Genomic DNA, 7,516 nt, shown 5'->3' with positions numbered 1-7,516 from the left:
GACCCATTGTACTCTCAAGTAGCAATATATTGTACTGTTATGTTGTACTATGTACTAATTACGTGTTTATATGGTTTTGTAACCCTTTATGATCTTAGATAACTTTATCCTTGATAAAGACCTAAAAACAAGGTCGAAACGTTGGATGAATTATCCTTTTGCACAAATAAAGAATTTTCAGCATTCCAAGAGTTCTTTTCTTACGTTATTGATCACTATAGTGTGCCAGAGCTATTTCTATTGAATTGACTCTTATTTTTTCTGAGCACCTGCTATATACACAGTGACCCAGACATATTCAAGTTTCATTCAGAAGGCAGAGGGAAGCCTTAGCAGCTGAGCCTATATCTTGGCTTGTGAGCATTAGAACAGGCCGGCGATTACAGGGTAACATGAAAAATGTCCAGCTTGCATTATGACTAGAACATGACAATATCCTTTTAAGTACTAACCTATGATGCGTTCCTAAGCAGTTGATGTTATATGTTCTACATTTCATTTTCTGCATACTTTACAAGTAGTAGAATTTGCTTTGATATAGGCAACTGGATTTTCACAATGAAAAGGCAAAGGATAACGCCCGAAAAAGACGCCATACATTATGTCAGTGCCATCACTGACAAACCTGGATTGACCATGAAATACATCAATCCCCTTAAAGGTGAGTTAAAACAAGTTTTAACTAAATTGCCTTAATATTGTCATGCATTAGAATGACTGTCTTAGGTAATGATAAATATTTTCTACAGGAAGAGGAGTGTTTGCTGAAACTGAAATCGAAAAAGGGAGTTTTGTTGCAGAATATCGAGGCGAGCTCACGTATGCACTTACGATGGTAGACAACTACTCGAGATTTATGGTTGTGGTACAAGTCAAAGATCTAATGGCCCATACTGCAGCGAAGGTCTTCCAAGCACACTTATGCAGACCTCATGGCTACTCAGAGAGAGTCCTCACAGATCAAGGCACAGCCTTTGAAGCGGAAATCTTCAAGGACTTCTGCAGCTTTTACCGATGCAGGAAGATGCGCACTACACCCTACCATGCTCAAACCAATGGTTATCAACCTGCTCAGGACTTTACCCCATATTCCAGATGTGGCCTTACAAGTGATTTATAGAGGGGTAACAATACGTTGGGATCACCGGATCTAATCTCCCTTTTTATACACCCTAAAATCTTGTTTGCTTTAGAATAAACAATAACATCATAAAGGTATAGCAGTACCGTTTCAAAGTTTCGGTGTCCCAAGCAGCATTCCATCAGCCTCTGGAAGGTTCCTGGCAAATTGCACAGCTCGAAGGGCATGCTTTTGAACTCGCAGAGACCCATCGGGGTGGCAAAGGCGGTCTTCTCCCGGTCTGCCTCAGCAACGGACACTTGCCAATAGCGACTAGTGAGATCAAGGGTAGAAAAATAATTTGCAGTTCTCAATGCAGCTAGCTATTCCTCAATACAGGGGAGTGGTGCTGTCCTTCTTCTTTAACAGGACCAACGGAGCTGCCCAGAGGCTACAACTGTCACGGATAACCCCAGCCTCCTTCATGTTGCTCAACATGTCCTTGGTACACTGGTAATGTGCAGGTAGTTTTGGCTTATATCTCTCTTTGATGGGTGGGTGTGCACTTGTGGGGATGTAGTGTTTGACCCCTTTTATTCTTCAAAAGTCTAGCGGATGTTTGCTGAAGACTTGCTCGTATTCTTGCACTAGCCTGTAGACCCCCTTCTTGTGATGTGAAGGTGTGGAGTCAGTGCCTACGTGTAATTCCTTACACCACTCCTCTGGCTGACTTGGTGAGCTGTCACTGAATGGGTGGGCTGAAGCAATGGTGGATGCTGCTGTTTGGATAGCATGTGTATCTACTGAGAACAGCTTATCAATGGTGGCAAATCGGAGCAGCTTAATCTCTTGCTCTCCGCAGTTCAACACTCTCATGGGCACTCTTCCCTTCCATATTAATGAATAAAACTATGATGTAAATAGCATATAGATACCCCACAAATGCAGATAAAAGTAGGTTATGGGAAAAGGGGGAAGAGAGAAACAGGAAAATAGTGGAATAAAGTATACCTTCCAGGTGGGAGAGGAAATGGCAGCACAGCCAGTGGAGGTGAAGCAAGGGGAGCCTGCAACTAAAGAGTTGAGAGCGTTATCACATGGTGACTGAGCCTGATTGTAACGGGAGCATAGAGGTGCCGATCCTGTCTTACCTGCGTTGGTGTAGAAGTGGGTGTCCTGTGGTGGAGTCAGCTATGTGCAGTGGTGGCCGTGGGTTCTTTTATGTGCGACCGTAGTAATAACTGCGCCCACTTCCTGTATGGGAGTGGAATGCAGTGAGGGTAATGGAACGCACGCCTGCGCATTTGTGTTTAACGTCGCGCATGTGCAGAACGAAGAAAAGGCTGCGCTCACTTCCTAATGAAAGGGAGTGAGACGCATCTGGGAAGGGAAGGGAAAAGATTAGGGTTTGGGGATGATGAAAGGGCTTTCTACGGGCAAGGATGGCAAAGGGTGGCAGTGACGGAAAGTCAGGCAGCCTGTCCTGTCCTGTCCTGTCCGTCCGTCTTTTTGTATCATGAATTGGAAAGACTGCAAGGGGGAGGGGAGGTGCTTGTGTCCAAAAGGAGGAGTTATTCAGATTCATTGCAGTGGGCGGCGGCTGCAAAAAGCACCATTCTTCTTGTTTTTGCTCTGCAAAACAGCCTTTTCAAGGGTTGGCTTGGGTGACAAAATGTCTTCTGTAGGCGTGGGTTTGTCTCCCTCTCCCTAAGATGTGTCCGGTATAGGCCAGGGTGCCACTCAAGGCCGTAACCAATTCGGGTTATAGCTTCTTGGCCTTTTGGCTAAGATCAAGTGTAGTTTCGGAGGACGCTACCTTGGTCGGTACTGGAAGGTGCCTGGGATTGCACGTCTGCCGGCCTTGAGGAAGTGTGTGCGCCTTCTGGTGACACATAGCCCTCTTGTGCCTGGACGGTTCCCAGGCAACGGGAGGCGATCACCTTTGTTATTTTGAAGTCCTACTGATAAACAGAAAAAAAAAAAAATTAAATCTGTTCTTATCAGTTTAATATCTGATACGTCCCCTCTCTGGGGACCATATATTAAATAGATTTTTAGAACAAGGAGATGGAAAAAATCTTGCTCTGTCCACTCCACGCATTGACCTGGTATTGCAGTACCTCCAGGACCGGTGCACCCCTTCTTAACCCAGTTTCCAAAAGCAGAACTCAATTCACCTGATTCAAATGAGCCCCATTAGTGAATTGAAAGAAAGCAAAAACTTTATATGCACCTCAATTTGGCCAATTCACTTTACACACTTTCACCCTTTTTTTTATCTTTCACACCTTTTACTTGCTTTATTGATGCAAAAAGCTGTGCCAAATAGCAAACTCATCTCCACTCAACTTGACCAACTCTGCTATGTCCCGTGCAGTATCTTATTCTCAGTCTTATCTAGATCATTTGCAATTGAATAGAATAGATCCCTTTTGGCTGCTTATGACTGTGTAAAATATGTAGTTTTACTGGGCTGGGATGAGAGAATCCATTGAAGCATGGTGTAGGGATTGTGGTTCCTGTGTGCTAAGAAGAGAGGCTGGCACCAGCCAGAAAGCCCCATTGCAGCCAATAATCACTTAATAACTTTTTCAACTTGTCATCATATGGGAGGCCTTCCATTCCTTGTAGTAGTCTAGTTGCCCACCTTTGAACTGACTCTAACTTCTGAATGTCCTTTTTAAAATGTGGAGCCCAAAACTGGTTCCCATATTCCAGATGTAGCCTTACAAGTGATTTATAGAGGTGTAACAATACGTTGGGATCACGGGATCTAATCTCCCTTTTTATACACCCTAAAATCTTGTCCCAAGCAGCATTCCATCAGCCTCTGGAAGGTTCCTGGCGCATTGCACAGCTCGAAGGGCATGCTTTTGAACTCGCAGAGACCCATAGGGGTGGCGAAGGCGGTCTTCTCCCGGTCTGCCTCAGCAACGGACACTTGCCAATAGTGACTAGTGAGATCAAGGGTAGAAAAATAATTTGCAGTTCTCAATGCAGCTAGCGATTCCTCAATACGGGGAGTGGTGCCGTCCTTCTTTTTTAACAGGATCAACAGAGCTGCCCAAAGGCTACAACTGTCACGGATAACCCCAGCCGCCTTCATGTTGCTCAACATGTCCTTGGTACAATGGCAATGTGAAGGTGGTATTGGCTTATAGCTCTCTTTGATGGGTGGGTGTGCACCTGTGGGGATGTGGTGTTGGACCCCTTTTATTCCCCCAAAATCTAGCGGGCTTCCCACCGGTAACCCGCTCCCCAGCTTGGATGGATGCTGAGGGAGCCCCTTTTGCCCGCAGGCTCTGGCCCTGGGAACTGTAGCCTTGGCGGTGACTGTGCTTCCCTCTACGGTGTGAGCTGTTGCCTTCAATCGGGTCTTGACTGCTGGGAAACCCTGGAGGTTCCTGTCGCTAACGGATTTGACCGGTTTTACGGCGACTCCTAGCCTGGTCGGGGTCCGTAGGCCCTGCCGGATGGTGCTGGCTTCTCTTCACTCCCCGATCTGGTACCGGCGGGCCACCGCCCATCCCCGGTCCGTACGGTTCACTCCAATCAGCCTCTCCTGCAGAAGGTCACCACCGTCTGCCAACCTTGCTGAGTGCCCGGGCCACACACCCGGACACGGTCAGTCTCCTCTCCTCTTCACTTCTCTAACTCCAAAACTGATCTCTAATCTGACTCCTTTTCCCGCCTCCAGGACTGTGAACTCCTCGGTGGGTGGGATCAACCGCCTGGCCCACCCCCTGGTGTGGACATCAGCCCCTGGAGGAAGGCAACTAGGATTTGTGTTTAGCTTCGGTGTGCCTAGCCGGAGTGTAGAGTGTGTTGGTGTAGTACCTGTGACGACCTGGCTTGTCCAGGGCGCCACATTCCCCTATAGTAAAATGCAGACCGTCCGCGGGCTGCCCGTCCATCACCGGTTTTATTTTCACAACTGAAAAAGAATAAAACGGTAAAACATGTAAAAGCATCATAAACATTTTACAACGGTACAGCTTCCGCTCTTCTCCCACCCAAACAACCTGGCCCTGATGCTGCCCCTAAGAAGCGGGCAGCACCCCTTGACCCCAGTCCAGCACCAAGTTGCCCGAGCGGGTTCTGTCTCTTTCAGGGGGCCCACGTCCAAGGGGACCCCTGAACCCCCGGAGGATCGCCACCGGTTACGGTAGTGGCGGGCCTAGGCCATCCCTTTCCTCCAGGCCCATCCTCCCAAATCAGCCTCTCCGGAGGCGGTAACGGTGTCAAGCCAACAAACATTTTTATTTACATTGCACTAAGTTTGTGGTTGCCCTGCAAGTTCTCGGGCTTGTCCGTAAGCAGTTCCTTACGCAATGGTTGCACAGTCCCTACGGGGACAACAGTTGCCGGCAACGGCCGGTTTAATCACGGTTCAATCAGGTAAACTTCTTTGGTTGATCATCTTTACTTATCATTTAAAACTTTCAAACTGGTACACTCAACACATAAAGCCCCCCCCTTTTAAAGAGTAGTTTCCCTGTACCTAAGTGGGGGTCTACCTAGGTTGGGGCGAGTGGACCTTCGGGGTCCGGTGTCAGTGGTGACAGGCAGTGGGGCAGAGGGAACAGTCAGTTCCTCCTCCCTGCTATCATGTGGGGCAGGCGGAGGCGTAGGGGAGCTGGGTACAGGTACATCCCTGGGCACTGGCTCGCGGTTAACCGTTTCCATCATTTCTTCATCCACGGGTTGTGGGAACAGTATCACTGGAAGGATCACCGCACCGTTCTGTGTAGGCCAGTCTGCTGGAAAATCACCCATCATGGTGTGGATTACCTCTTTTTCCTTCTCCACTGGACTGGGAACTGGAGCCTCATCCGCTACTCTCAATGCTGGTGGGCACTTCTTCAGGTGGTCTCGGGAAACCGTGGCCAAAGTCCCCCCCTGGTCACGGCTGATCTGGTAGGCCTTCCCATTCTCCCATCCTGTGGGCTGGACTACATACGGGGTTTTTTCCCATTGATCATCCAGCTTGTGGGCCCTTCTTTTCCGCTTCAGCACTACATCCCCAGGTTGGAAGGAACCGGCAGGCGCCTTCTTGTTGAAGCACTGCTCCTGTTGTCCCCGACTCCGGCACAAGTTCTTTTCAACATACTCCTGGACCTGTCGGTACTGTGTCCTCCGCCGAGTGTCCCATTCAGCTGTCGACAGGAGTGCTTCTGAAGCTTCCAAGCCCATTTCCAGATCCACTGGTAGCCGGCCGGGACGAGCTCTCATCAGGTATGCTGGAGTGCATTTCGTAGAGCTGGAAGGGATGTTGTTGTACATATCGACCAGGTCAGGTAGCTTCTCCAGCCACAGGTTCCGCTCTTCCAGTGGTAACGTCTTGAGGAGGCCCAGGACCAAGTGGTTCATCTTTTCACAAATGCCATTGGTTTGGGCGTGGTAAGGCGTGGTCCGGATTTTCTTGCAGCCGTACAACTGGCAGAATTCCTGGAATACCTCTGCTTCAAAGGCCGGACCCTGGTCGGTAAGCACCCTCTCCGGGTACCAATGCGGTCAACAGAAATAACCCTGGAAAGCCTTAGCAGCGGTGCGGCCGGTTAAGTCCTTAACTGGGACAACCACCAGGAACCTCGAGTAGTGGTCTACGATGGTCAGAGCGTAGGTGTACCCACTTCAGCTGGGGGTGAGCTTTACATGGTCAAGGGCAACCAGCTCCAGCGGTTGGTGTGTAATGATCGGGTGTAGGGGTGCCTTCTGGCTGGCCTCGTCCTTCCTTCTCAATGCGCAAGGGCCACATTCTCGGCACCAGGCCTCCACAGATTCCCGCATTCCACTCCAATAGAACCGCTCTCTTAACAACATCTCTAGCTTCTTCCACCCGAAGTGCACTGCACCATCATGGTATGCTTGCAGGACGGTGGGCACGTTAGCCTGGGGAATCACCAGCTGGCGGATCTTCTCGTGAGTCTTTGGATTAATCAGCTCGCGATACAACTTCTCCTGGTGTAGGTATAGCCGGGTCCGTTCTTGCCACAGACGTTGGGCTTCGGCAGGGGCAGCAGGGTCTATCCCAGCAGAACCCTGTTCCACTAGAGTCTTGACCAGGCGGACAGCAGGTGCCTGGTCCTGAGCTTCCTGCCAGTCCTGTCGGGGCAGCGGATCCAGGTTCACCCGTTGTTGGTAGACGTGCACCTTCTCAGTGAATGGCCGGTGAAATGCAGGCAACTCGATCTCTTCGAGGTCATCATCCTCTGGCCCCTCTTCCGACAGGTGGGGCATCCGGGAGAGTGCATTGGCATTGACGTTGGTACGGCCGGCCCGGTACTTGATGGTGAAATCGTAGTTGGCTAACCTGGTCACCCACCGCTGCTCCAACGCGCCCAGCTTGGCCGTATCTAGATGGGTCAGCAGGTTATTGTCTGTGTACGCGGTGAACTTGGCTGCTGCCAGGTAATGGCGGAACCGCTCGGTGATAGCCCACACCAGTGCCAAGAG

At 49.7% G+C, this 7,516-nt stretch overlaps 1 pseudogene; it reads left to right on the top strand.

Annotated features, from left to right (window-relative positions):
* Positions 1–2,995: 2,995 nt before the first annotated feature.
* LOC142289195 (U2 spliceosomal RNA) lies at positions 2,996–3,202 on the top strand (annotated as a pseudogene).
* The last annotated feature ends 4,314 nt before the right edge of the window (positions 3,203–7,516 follow it).

The sequence above is a fragment of the Anomaloglossus baeobatrachus genome, unplaced genomic scaffold (genome assembly GCF_048569485.1).
Source record: "Anomaloglossus baeobatrachus isolate aAnoBae1 unplaced genomic scaffold, aAnoBae1.hap1 Scaffold_91, whole genome shotgun sequence".
Lineage (NCBI taxonomy): Eukaryota > Metazoa > Chordata > Amphibia > Anura > Aromobatidae > Anomaloglossus > Anomaloglossus baeobatrachus.
The sequence above is the reverse complement of the archived record's forward strand: the minus strand, read 5'-3'. Positions and strand labels throughout refer to the sequence as shown.